We start from the raw sequence: 14,035 nt of genomic DNA on the forward strand, positions 1-14,035 counted from the left end.
TCAACCATAATTTGTGCCTCGGGTTTCATTTCCAGCCTTCTACGTTCACTAGTCTCCAGAACAAAAGCTCTTGGGTGCAAACACCCCTGTAGAAGGGATGTAGCACAAACTGAGCAAAGACAAGTTGTGACTCGGGAAAGGAGAATGAAGAATTGAAGAACAGGCTGAATTATTAATATTTTCTATTGTTCGGTGAATAGCTGAGCTGACAATAGTCATTGTGTTCACAGACTTCCATTGTAACTGGGATTTATTGTATTGGGTACTAGGATCTGGGAACACATATTATCTAAAAAACAATCTCACACACAATGGCTGGCTTCCCAGGCTGTGCAAAACGCCCATTTAACTCATAACACTATTTCAATGAGTGATGCTATTGAGTAAATATTTCTTTCAACTATAATAAATATTTCAACAACTCCACATGTAAAATCTTTAAATGTAGACACAAAACACTGGTAACCTACAGTTAAATAATGAAACAGTAGCATACTGTCTGAGCTATGGTTGTAGGCAGTGTGGAGAAGCTTCCGGGTGAGACATTTTTCCCTTCTGAGGACTCCGAAGGCTGAAGGTAATTAAATCTACATCCAGATTTTCCCAGAAATGGACTCAAAAACAGAGATTTTCTTTTTGTTTGATAAAACAAAAAAGTCTCAATTACCATTATTGTTTCTTGTCTACTGAAACAATATTTCTGGTTATATATGTGTATGTATCCGTACATGCCATTACTTCTGTAATTTGTATGAGTCTGTTCTCATCCACTGCTCCGTACACCATCTTTTGTCCAGCATCATTCATTCTTTATTACAGTTGGTACATAGTACCTTCTTGCTATGTACCAGCTATAATACTTTCTTGCTTTTAACGTGTTAATATGATAATATGGTAAGCAATGATTGGTCTGGGGAAAATTGAAGCAGTCTAAAATTTCTGGGATAAACCTCGCTAATTTAAAGTACATAATAATTTTTGTATAGTAACAAATTTAATTGGTTATGGTTTTGGGGATAGGCTTCTGAATTAATTTGTTTTCCAGTGTTCTCCCCTCCCCAGTTTGGTTTCAATATCAGGATAGTTCTATTTTCATAAAACAAATAGAGTCTTTAATAGTTTCATGCAAAGACTATGTAGAATTGATATTAATTTCTCTTAAATCTTTATGCATTCTCCAATGTAATTATATGGGCCTGGACATTTTTCAAGGAAGTTTTAAATTACAAATTCACATTTCTTAATAATTAACTATTATTTTAATTTTTGACTTTGTATTGCACAAGTTTAAGTGGTTTGAATTTTTCAATTAATCTATTCCATCTGTATTTTCAAATTTATGTGTCTAACACAGGCCATCCTACTCTTTGTTATTCTTCTGCCAGCTGCAGGTTTTGCAGCAGTATTATAATGATTTGACTCTTCCCTTCGTTGGTTTTACAAGTTCATACACTTTATGAATCTTTAGAGAGCCACTGCTTTGTCCTGTTGATGCTGCTGTTTTCTATCTGTAGGACTATTCGCTCATTTCTCTTTTCTCCGTTGCTTTCTTCTTCCTTGCCTTGCCCTTGCTTTCTTCTTTCAATAACCTAAAGACGTGGGCACTCGCTGACTTACATGCTGTTCCTCTTCTCTGCCCTTCTCCTATCAAAACCTCAGCCTCCCTTTCAGAGTCTCTTAAGCAGTGAGTGTCAACTTTTCAAGCGTTGCTAGTTTTCTTCTATTTAATTCACTTTCAAATTTTCTTTTTTTCTTAAAAAAATTATTCACTTTACATCCCGATCATAGCTCCCTCTCTCATCTCCTCCCTGTCTCACCTTCCCCCCTTTCCCCCATCTCCCTCTCTCAGCCCTCATAAAGGGGGAGACCTTCTCCCTTACTAACTAGCCACAAACTATCAATGCTCTTCAGGACTGCCTGCATCCTCTTCCTGCTGACCCACCCAGGGGAAGTGATTGAGTGATTGAGGAGCTCACACAGAGCTCACATCAGAGTCCACATCAGAGACAGCCCCTGCTCCACTAGGGACCCAGCTTGGAGACTGAGATTATTTTCAAATATTCCATGAACATTCTTGTACTTTATAGATTATCTATGAGTATGTTATTATTATTTTCAAACACCTGGAGAGTTTCATATTTTTCTATTTTTAATGGTATTTATTTAATGATGGTTTCATATATGTAGATAATACATTAAAACTTATCTCCCATAACTTTCTCTCACCTCCTCTCCCTCCTCCTAAATTTCTTCTTTTTATTTTTTATTTTTATTAGTTACATTTTATTAACTCTGTATCCCAGCTGTATCCCTCTCCTTCATTCCCTCCCAATCCCACCCTCCCTCCTTCCACCCTCATCTCCTCCCTTCCCCTATCCAAGTCCACTGATAGTGGAGGACCTCCTTCCCTTTCATCTGACGCTGTTTTATCAGGTATCTTCAGGAATGGCTGCAAAGTCCTCCTCTGAGGCCTAGCAGGGCTGCTCCTCCCTTAATTTTTTTTTTTTTTTTGTCTTTTACTCCCATTCAATTGTAAGCAAACAACAGAAGCACAATATCAGCTGTTGCTCTGGTTCTGTCCACTGTGCTTTTTATTTCCATTTTTTTATTTCTCATTTCTAGAGTTTGCATTTGTTTCTGTTCATTCTTGTTAATTTTTAAGGTTCTAATTTACTTACAACATCTTCCCTTCCCCTTGGTCCCTCCTAATCCTTCCATATACCCCTCCCTGTTCTTCAAATTCATGTCTTTTCTTTTTTCATTAATTGTTATTGCACGCATATATGTATTTTTATATACATATATCTTCATCAAAATAATCTGGAGTGATGTGTTCTTGGCTAGCAAGGGTCACTTCTTCAGCCCCCAGCTTTACTCAGCTGTCTGTACTTCTCTGTTTAGGGTTGAGACCTCATTGGCTTTTCCTCTCTAGGGTGCTCATTGTCATCATCCGTGGTCAGCTCATATTTGGGTGGTCACATGGATGAGACTTTGTGGGTATAACTTTTTTGTAGCATCTAATGGTTGAGACATTTTTTTGTGACTTGAGTTATGGTTGTGATCACCCATTGATGCATGTTTTACATGGCAGCTCTAAAATCCTTCTCAGATAATGTCTCTGTCATTGCATCACTTCCTCTATTCATAATCTACTTCCTTCCTTTACGAGATCTTACTGGTTCTTGATATGAGGAGAAAATTTTCATTTGAAACCTGGGCGTTCTCACATTATTTAAGGAGACTCTCTGTGGTATATAAATTTTTGTAGGTTTGTTTTGGTTGGCATTTTCTTTTAACACTGAATCTGCAGGGAGAAAAATGGTTGTTAATCTCAAGTAGCTGTTAGAGAACACATCCTTCATTTGGTTGTTATTGAAATATGCAAGGCAGAGAGGACTCTTTATGGCTGATAATCAAATATTGGAGTTTCATTTTCTCATATAGTTGCCACTGGCAGTGAACAGGAAATGTCTTATTACCAGCCAGCAGAACCTCCTTGGCTTTCCCAGGCACTATCCTAGTAAAACACTGAAGTCCCTTAAGACAACTTCATGAGGTTGTAGTCTTACCACGTCAGAGCCTAGGCTCAGTTCTCTCTCAGTATCTCCCCTCTGCACTGTGGTATTTTGCTAAATAAGGGAAGTGATTGTTTAACAGCTTTCTCTCTTCTTTGGTTCCCTCTTTCAAAGTATTTTGCCAGAAGAAATCGTGCTTTGGCTGGTTTTTCTTTCTGTTTAGGTTTTGTGTTTGCTTTTGTCTACATTTGTTATTGTTTCCAGGAGGCTGGCTTCTTCAGCCCCAAGTCTGGAATAAATGAAGCAAGAAGAGCATCCAGGGATCTAATGGCTTTATTTCCGTCATGTCCAAATTCTCTGGTCAATCTACCTTACCGTCTCTATGCTTTAGAGTCTTCATGTGGTTTTTTTGTAGTTACAATGTCTACAGTTTTAACATAGTTAAATGTACTTAGATGAGGAGATATGTCACTCCCTTTTCTTTGTAAAATTCCCTAAACCTAAATCACAAAGTTTAAAAGTGACCTTGTGGAAGACATTGTAAACAGTAATAACTTTATTGTTGGACTTTGAAATTGGCATTGTTATAGAAAGGCTACACCCTTATTTTTAGAAAAATGTTCAACAGGCAATTTACTAATTGTTCATATTGTAACAATACCTGCCTTAAGAATTAAAATGAGTTTTGTTGACTTCCTCTAAATACTTCCTTTTTTATATATATATTTTCTTGTAGTTACTTAGTCGTTTATTCTATCATATCCTACAATTTCTGGCAATCTGTCCCTTCCCCATGCCTTCTCATTATATCTTCTCTCCTAAAGCATATGAAAAAGTGTAGGTCGAGAAAAGGAATGGTCTCTCACTAAACAATAGTTAGTATATATATATATATATATATATATATATGCGCACAAAATCTAGGTTGGGTAATGTGTGTGCGTGTTGTAAAGTTCAGCCAGTTCTGTGATGTTACACATATACATAAATGTCTCTGAGACTGCTGTTTATAAATCCCCCTCCTAGCAGACCAGACTTCAAAGACCAGCTTCAAACACTCTGTATTGTTAAAAGTCTCAGAACTTAAAGCACTTTAAAAGCTTGGTTTCAAATATTACAGCAAAATACTGGAGACAGAAACACGTGTTATATTGTCCTGTATGAATCTGCTGGTAATTGCATAACAGATATGGTCAGCTATGAGTTTTTGATGAGCCACCCACGCTGAGGTAGGGCGCACATTCCAGAGTTTCTAGGACAAAAAGAGGTGATGTGGCTCTCCATTGTCAGCCTACAAGCTCCCAGAGAAAAAGAGCTGGAACTAGACTGTGTTCTTTAGAATCTGGCCATTAATAGGCAATTAAAATGTTTACTGATAATGCAGTATGAAATGGTGATCGGTGATCATGGATAATTCTAGGAATTAATATAGAAGAAAAGCCACTTTTATTGCTGCAGAGGTTTGTGTCTTTAAGATTGAAAGAGGCCTTAGGAAAAAAAAATCATCCATCACTCTAACTTCTTCAAAAGGAACAACCGTAGATAATGAATTGCATGACAAGCTTTCCCCTGAAAGTGAAAGGGATGTGTTTGATAAGCATGGGTGAACATCAGACAGTATCTTCCTTCTTTATCCGCTTTCCCCCAGTGCTTCCTAACTGTTGACACTGGACAGGTTCCAGACCCACAGCTGAGCCCACTTCAGAGGTACGTTCACATTTCTCACGCGGTTATGGATCTATTGATCTGGTCAGCAGAGAGTCTGGAATGCTGTTTATACTCAAATTCCAAGGGCATCTTTTGATCCTTTCCAGGAGACCAAATGCCAACAGGGATGTCAGATGAGACTGTAACAACTGGCCATTTAAAGCAGAGGTCCTGAAGAAGAAAAGAATATTCATAACTCCTAGCTAAAGTAATGGCTCATATTTCCCTCCTTCATCTCACCCTCATTGTTCCTTCTGCTGGGTCTTTGTTTTGCTGCGGGTAATGAGGACAGTGCCAGTACCTCTTCTGAATGTTGTTCTCCATAATCCATCCACTCTCCCAAAGCACACACACACACACACACACACACACACACACACACACTTGTATTTCAAAGTGTGTTCATGTTGATCACTCTGAAATTACATGAAAATCAGTAAGATGTGTGAAAAAATTCAAATTTTCTGGAGATAAAGTTTTTTTTTTTATGTTTCATTGCATTGCAAAGAACTTAGAAAAGTGGATAAATGTAACATAATCAGTCCACTAAGGAAGAGATATAGGTAGCAGTGAGAGTGAAATGTCAAATGCAGAAAGGGAGGACACCAACAGACTAAGTTAATCTGCTTCCCTCTGGCAGTTACTAGTACTCTTCAGTGATTGGAGGCTGAGCTGTTTATAGGTCTTCTTCCTTAATAGGTCCCTGTCAAGCGATTATATATATATATATATATATATATATATATATATAATCTCTCTTTTATGCAAAAACGTGTGTTGACAAGCAAGATTGAGCATACTTAAAAAAAAAAATCCATCTGCCAAAAGGAAATAGCAGATGGAGAAACTGTTACAATGATATTCTAACTAGACTGGCTGGGAATATTTGGAAAGCTCTGTGGCAGTTCTCACATAAGCACAGTGAACATATACGCCCTCAACAGCTTACTATATCACGGGGCCAAACCACCTCAACAAAACAGAAATCTTAATCTTTATCTTTGCAGTTTTGCCAGGAGATGTTTGGTTCAAATATTGTTCAATAGAGTAATTTTAAACCCATGCACTTCATCTGTGTTGATAAGAACACAAAGTTAAGACCAGATTGAATGTGGCAGAAATAAAAAAAAAAAAAAATTAAATGGGGAATAAGTGACAGACACACTAAATAGGAAGGCTTTGTAAAGTAGGATAATTAGATTAGCTCCACAGAAACACCTTATAATGTAAGCTAACTATACTTAAGATTTTAGTGTTGGTAAATTACATCTGAAAATAAGACTAAGCAGGAAGGATGGAGAAAGCAGAGATGTAAGCTGTTTTAGAGATCATCTATAAACAGATTTATAATAGAGTAATAACACAATTGACTACAGGGATCACAACACGTTGTCACTAATTACGGTATCCCCAAGTCTGTTACTTTGACATAAAGGTTATTTTGAGCTGGAGGCAAACAGAAACCAACAGATGTGCCCAAAGAAGCCTATAATTAGCTTTTTTTTTTAACGGAAAGCAAAATATGTTTTTTAAATTAGACCTTCCAAGAATCCCGGTCGATGATGTTTTACAGCCGTAAGAAAGATGGAGTCAGCACCAAGATGGACCTGCATATCATATCAAACCTCAGGCCTTCAATGTCCCCCATGCATTTCTCCCCTACAGCTTATCGCCCTGGAAAGCCAAAACACTTTCCCATTGTCTCGTCCTGTCTCTGAGAAGTTGCCATTCTTTGGTGAAGATGCTGCGGAAGATCAAGCCGAGAATGGTTCTGCTCTTCCATTAATCTTCACTGTGTTCCCCTGAGGGGCCTGCACTGTGCGGGTCAACAAACCACTCAGTCACCTTTCTTTTGGCCATTTGATTTTGCAGATCCCTGGCTAGTGACCAGATTGCACAAGGAAAAGAACTCTTTGAAACTACAGGAAAAGAAATCATTTCCCCTGTACTCTCCAAAGGGTCTCTAGCAGGACCTGGGAATTCATCTGGCCTGAGACAAACCCATAGAAGTAAGCATACGTGCTAACTTTACATGTTGTGGGAGCCACCCACCCTCAAGAGGTGACGACCCAAGAGAGAAATTCAAGTGAAACACTTTAGCTCAGTGTGGACAACAGGTAGTAAATTATGCAAGCATGACAAGGCAGAAGGACTACAGCAGTTCAAAGTTTTTTGTTTTTTGTTTTTTTTTTTTAAAAAAGGTAACTAGGCAGATACAGGTTATCTGTATAGTTTTCTCAACTTCAACTCTTCATCTGTAGTTAAAATAATGCCATTTTTTTTTCCTCTTACGCCTTTCATATGGTGGCTTTATGAATTGTTTTAGAAGGAACAGGGACCTTGGGATTTCAGCATGGCCCCTGTTGTGTTAAAATACCTTGCCCAAATAATCTTTATGCCAAAGTAGCTAGCATGCTTTTAGGGTAGAAGGAATGCCTTTTGCCATCCATTAGTGCCCTGCAGAGCTGAGGAAGTGTGGGTGGTCTCATGACAGAATGAATGCTGGAGAACAGGGTTCAAAATCCAGTCACCTGAGCCAAAGGATATAAGGAAGGATTGGCATGTAAGAAGGATGTGAGAAGGATTGGATATATGAAGAATAGAGGAAGGATTAGGAATGTAATATGTTGATGTGTTCTCCATTAAATTTCTTATTACTAGAGAGCGGAGGCTTAGAGACCAAAAATATGGTAGCTGTATGTAGTGGCCTTAAGAGGAGTGAAAATGGATAAGATACCTTCACAGTTAGAGTATTAATAACTATTAACTAGGAGGTGGAGAGAAATCTCAGCAGTGGAGAGCACTGGCTGCTCTTCCAGAGGACTCGGGTTCCATCTCCAGAACTCAGATGGTGGCTCACAATGTTCTGTAACTCTGGTGCCAGGCCATCCCATGGGAGATCCTTCTCTAGAAAGTATAGGGTTGCTGCTCTTCCCGGCCTGATGGCCACACATTCTTTCTTTAGTTCTGACTAACTCAGAGGTGTCCTATCTGAATTCCAAATGGGGGGGGGGAGCAGCATGAAGGTCTAGGAAACTGCAGCTAATCATAAAGACGGTTAAGTTGGAAAACTTTGAACCTCGAGCCTTTGGTTCTCGAAAGACATGAGGCAGGCCTACACTTCTGATGTCTTGCATATCTGTGCTCGTTCTATGTATTCATGAGCAAACAGCAGTTCATCTCACGAAGCACAGAGGCCATAGTCTCGACAGCAGAGTCTCTAGGTCTTATACTCATGAAGGTTTGGGCCTGCACAGTCCATCAGAAAGTTGAAGTCTCTTTCCCTGCTACTTTCTAGGAAAGTCAACAAATATCCCCTTAAAATCTCCAGCTCTGAGAATATATAACTGAATTCTGATCTTAAATTTTTTTCATAAAAAAACCCACACCATTATAAAATGCTTGATATGTACAAGGAAAAAATTAAAATATTGCTTTATCTTTCCCTCTTCTTGTGGATCCAGTGGAAGAAAATTAGGCATATATGTTTCTATGTGGCCGTGTGCCTGGCATCATCTAGGTGATCATGTGTAAATAATTAGAGGGCTTAAAGGAAAACAATACTGAATGAGTAATCAATTAGAAAAAAACAAGAAAATTAGTGTTCTAGAAATAAATGCCTTCTTAGAAAACAGCACAAAAGTTTTTATTTCATGAATATATTAACAGTGTCATACTACTAAAGATCCTGGAACAAATGCAAACTTTAGAACATATTGGAAACAGACCTTTTGCATTCAAGTGGCAAAGATCGTTCTCATTATGAGATAATGTAATACAGCCATGATCAATTTATTATCTCACCAGCTTTTTTCTCTCCAAGCATTCCTGATATTAAAATTCATAAGTGTGTCCAAGGCAGGGTGATGCATCTGTTTCTTATTCATTTACATCTTGTTTGCTGTGATGTTTAATGTGAACTACCAGAAGTTCTAGAAAATTTGAGGCCTAGGAAAAAAGTTTTCTGTCTTTCCCTTTGAATACAGAGAATGTTCTCGTTTAATTTGAAATGGAAACTCAAAATCTTACTGTGGACTTGGAGAGCTGGGACCAGTCATGCTTTAGTGCTGTACTTGAGAACATCAGGACGGCTTCTCTGCCAGCCGTGGTTAGCATTTCTGTGGCTTCTTTTTAATGTGAGATGTATGTTTCACTGAGTCCTGTGATTTCACTGCACAGTGGCGAGATTTCCAAAATTAAATTTGAAAACTAAAATAAAACATCAGAGCCAGGTTGTTGAAAATGAGTTCTTGAACTGATCTGAGCATAAACTAACTTAAACTTTGCAAGACTCTAACTGCCTCTCATTCTCAGCACTGTACTCAATGCAAACTAGATCCAGCAGCCATCGTGTGACGCGCTTTTTAGAAAAAGGAATGCGCTTCTCACTGCAAACTTAGGGAAAGCAGAATAACTCCAAGGCCTGGATAACCAAAGGTTAAGTGTGTTATCAAACATTTACTCGACTAGTGTTTAGGCTGACTAACGTGTCCTCTGTTTTGCTTTATTCCTGAAGCTACTAATCAATTTAGGTGAGTTAAAAACATCTCACTCTTCTTTCTTTAAACTTTTTTTACAGATATATTTAGTGTGTGTGTGTGTGTGTGTGTGCGCGCGTGCGCGCGCCATAGTATGCATGTCAGGAGGTCAAGGGACAACTTCAGGGAGTTGGTTTTGTCATGGTACAATGTGGGTCATAGGAATTGAACTCAGGTCTTTAGGTTTGGCAAGCTCCTTTACTTCGTAGCCATCTTATCAGCCCACTGATTTATGTGTGTGGTTTTTTTTTTTTTTTTGTAGTAATTTGTTTGAATAGATCTGCTTGCCAAAATAAAAAGGTTGAAGAATAAACAGAGACATCAACATTGATCCTTTGGGAGTAAATGAATTCATTGGTTACTTTTGCATGTCTGTGACCAAATATCTGACAGAAACAGCGTCACGGAAGAAAGGATCATTTGATCTCATAGTTTCCTAGAGTCTACAGTCCATCGTGGCAGGGGATACAGCCAATAGGAGTAGCTCAGTCCTCTACAGTGGATGCATGAGACAGTGCAAACTTACAATACGGCCAACCAGGAAGCGGAGAACACAGATTGGAACAATCAATGCGCATAAAACTCAAGGCTTCAGAACGCAGCTTGCATCGCCCCTGTCTCCATTACTAGTTCTTTGAAAGGAGTTCCAAAGAGATGGATTCCATGTAGAGTCCACGTAGAGTCTGTGGAGTATTGAAGCACAAGGGACAGCAGAGTAGTGATAGCGATGGTATACCAACTCACGGAGATAGAAAGGTTGCACAACAGTGCTGATGATTCAGCTGGTACGAGGCTGCAGGGGGAGGGGACGGGTGAATGGAGCTGTGGTATGAATAAGCTCATACTTGGGGGGGGGTGCTTGTTCTGTGTTGCACACCCTTCTAAGGACTTTATAAGCATTAAGTCACATAATCTTTAAACCATCCAGTATAGTTATAATTACACACTCCCTCGTCTCCCATCTTTTTTTTTTTTCAGGCACAAAACAGGGATAAAGAGGTTAGATAACAGGTCTAGACTTGTTCAACCAGCACACTGTAATGCTAGGACTACAGTTCAAGGTACCCAGGCTAGGAGTCTGCACCTCCCTTATCTACTGTGCATCAAGCCCCACCTATTGGCTTTCGGGGAGATTCTGAATGACGAAGGACTAAGGTCTAGTACCTACAAAAAAAAAAGTCCAGTTTTCCAAAACCTTGGTGTGGTGGTGCGGGGAGAGAATAGAAGAACTTTCTGTGAAGCTGTTTATTGTATATTCTTTTAGCATGATTTGCTATCTCTCTGCTGCCGATGAACAAACCAACTGCTAATGTCCAGTATATGCATTCCAAAAGCCTGGGAAAGAAAACTCAGGTGTTGCAACTTAAAGAATTTCTTTTTCCCAAATGCTAGCAACGAGAAGAAAAATGCTTTAAAGTAGGCATTCTATTGAAAAGGGCCAGGCTGTCAGACCAGCAAAAGAAATTTCCTACCAACACATGTACTTGAAAAATAAAGTTACCAAAACAACTGTCTCTGTGGGCTCTAGGAAACGGAGGAGCTGAGGTTTGTTTTCAGTGTAGCTATCACTTGGATGTAACACAAAACGACTGTATTTAGGGGCAATTTCACAAGAACTTTCTTTTCTTGGCTTTTTCTTGTAGGGGGCGGTAGGTCCTTGTCCAGAAGTAGAGTGCCTTTTGTCTGTGCCTGATCTCTCTTCCTAGTTCTATCTCTGTGAACAGAGAGGCTCAGAAGAAAGTAAGGTGTGTCTCTTACATCACCACTGGCTCCCTCACCTACAGCAAGCATGCCTAGGAATATTCTAGAAGTATTTCAACCCGGCTTGGTTTTGCTTTCCGGTTACACTAAAACATGAGAAACATGTTTGTGTCAAAGATCCTGCAAAAGGCTTCTAGGTAAAAATGCCTGGCTCTGTGAGGCTTATGGGTGCTATGTCGCCTAATGAGTTGGCATCTTGGAATCTTAACTATTTCCCACCCGTATTTCCTGTCTGGTGTTGGCGGCTCTCACCACCACACCCCCGTCCCCCAGCAACACCTTCAGAGGTGAGCGCCGTGTCGTATAGCAGCTGGCTCACCCTTACTTTCCTGGAGTAAGACGAGAGAGGGAGGGTTCTCTCTCTCTCTCTCTCTCTCTCTCTCTCTCTCTCTCTCTCTCTCTCTCTCTCTCTCTCTCTCTCTCTCTCTCTCTCTCTCTCTCTCTCCCCCTCCCTCCCTCAGCTGCAAACCATCAATGCAGCCTCAGAGTCTGCGCAGTCCACCAAGATCACGGGTCTCAAGGCTCTGCCGTAAGAAACGGCACAGCACAGGCGGCCAATCAAAGAATGCACTGTCCTGCCATGCTTCTCCTTCCCCTGAAAGGAACCCTGGGGTCCTTTGAGAGAATGAGAAAAAGTGGGTCACTGGGAAAACACGGCCTCCCGCTGCTTTGACCACAGCCAATGCACTTCTTCCCCACTTGGTTTAATAGAAGTTAATGGCTAAACCATCAGATTAGGTCCCGGAAAAGAGTTTACGCTGATTCAATGTAACTTATGAAGTTTATGAACTTTATTGTTGTCCCCTCAGTGACAAAACAAGATGAGTCAAATAATAATTTTATGTTGTCAATTAAATGCAGGCACAATAAAGACTTCTGTAGTGTCTTTGTGTGCATGACTAAAGCATAGAGACTTTTCAAGCTTCCAGCGTTCGCTGGGATGATTCTCCCCCAGCTACCATGCTTCCACCTGTCAGTTCTCTGGCTTGTGATTTTCAAACAAAGGTCAAGAGGATGACGTGTTGTCAGTGCTTTCAGGGAGCGAGAGCAAGAGGGAAGCTGCGGTGTAGAATCTCTGTGAACGGTTAATGTGGGTTAATGAGTAGAGACGTGGGGAGCCTGCATTAGTGACCAAGCCTCTGGCTTACAGATTTCTTCTCAGTGTCTTTCTCCCATAAATGTATATATATGAGAGAGTACACATATACTTGATAATATACTTGCATATATACATACAAGTGTATATGTCTTATATATGACACTTACATAAGCCTATATGTATGTATTCTTTTGTGTGTATATATATATCATAAATATTTTATTTTTTTCTAAATTTCCATTTCAAAGGTAATGTCAACATGTCTTCTACACCTCTTTTAATGAAGACATGCCTAAATGAAATCTTTTCTATATTACTAATGAGGGCACAGGGGACTTAGATAGAAAAAGAACTTATTTACGCAGAGCATTATTTTGCTAGAAAAACAAAAACGATGTCAAAATTCATACCACATCCTATAGCACTCTACTCTGTCTTTGATTACATGGCTGCCAACATATACCTCACCCAGAAACATGAAGAAATTCGTGCTTCTTCAAATTCAGAGACACATTCTTTCTTCAAGTCGGTAAGACACTCATTGCTAAAAACAGAATGGCTCTTCAAATGGTTTGACAAGGTAGAAATTAAAAATCAAAGTAAGATTTTTTTTTCTTTTCCAGAATGAAGTGTTAATGTCAGGGCTTGGAGATGGCTCAATGGGTAAAGCGTTTTCCACAAACCAGGAAGGTCAGAGTTCAGATTCCCAAGATCCACATAAAAACCAGGTAGGAGTGTCAACCCACCTATAACTTCAGCACTCTATAGACAGAGACAAGGGATCCTGGAGTTACTAGGGAAGTCAGACCAGCCATGTGGATTTACTTCAGGTTCTATCAAGAGACTTTTCTTTAAAATAAATAAGATGGGGAATGAACCATGTTTCCTGAAAAACATAGCTGGTATTTAGAAAGCTGTTCATTCTGAATTTGGCTTGGGCAGGGCAATGGAAGATAAATTGTTGATTCTTTACGTGCCCTAAAGCCATTTTTAATCTTTTAATTCTATCCAATTTCCTCTTCCTAGGGAATCTGTCCCCTTGGAACCATCACTCTTTTACATTTCAGTCAAATTAATGGAGATGAAGTAACAGCTTACTCTACCCATTTTTAATAAACATTTTAACTGGGAAAATATCAAACGTATTCTTGAGTGTTGCTTGTACCCCAGATTCATATTCCCCTATTAATAACACCTTAAATTGGAACTTTCACCTGCTAACAGCACCTCAGTAAGGAGTGGAGACTCTAAAATGTCTTCCTCATATATGCCAGATTTCATCTGACTTAACCTTGTATTAGGCTTCCACAGGTAACCTACAGGGCTACGCGTTTATAACTGTGATAACATTATTTTGTCTGTATTTAATCTAAGTCACATTTTACGTTTAGCTCTACATTCTGTTTTGAGTTAAA

At 39.3% G+C, this 14,035-nt stretch overlaps 1 long non-coding RNA gene across 2 annotated transcripts; it reads left to right on the plus strand.

Moving 5' to 3' along the window:
• Positions 1 to 533: 533 nt before the first annotated feature.
• On the plus strand, positions 534 to 13,752 carry LOC132654541 (uncharacterized). Of its 2 annotated transcripts, none has more exons than XR_009592169.1 (3): positions 534 to 577; positions 13,244 to 13,348; positions 13,647 to 13,752. It is a non-coding gene; the product is annotated as an uncharacterized LOC132654541 (long non-coding RNA). The 2 variants fall into 2 exon arrangements; XR_009592168.1 differs by lacking the exon at positions 534 to 577 and adding an exon at positions 9,711 to 9,754.
• Positions 13,753 to 14,035: the final 283 nt, after the last annotated feature.

This window comes from Meriones unguiculatus, chromosome 6 (genome assembly GCF_030254825.1).
Source record: "Meriones unguiculatus strain TT.TT164.6M chromosome 6, Bangor_MerUng_6.1, whole genome shotgun sequence".
Classification (NCBI taxonomy): domain Eukaryota; kingdom Metazoa; phylum Chordata; class Mammalia; order Rodentia; family Muridae; genus Meriones; species Meriones unguiculatus.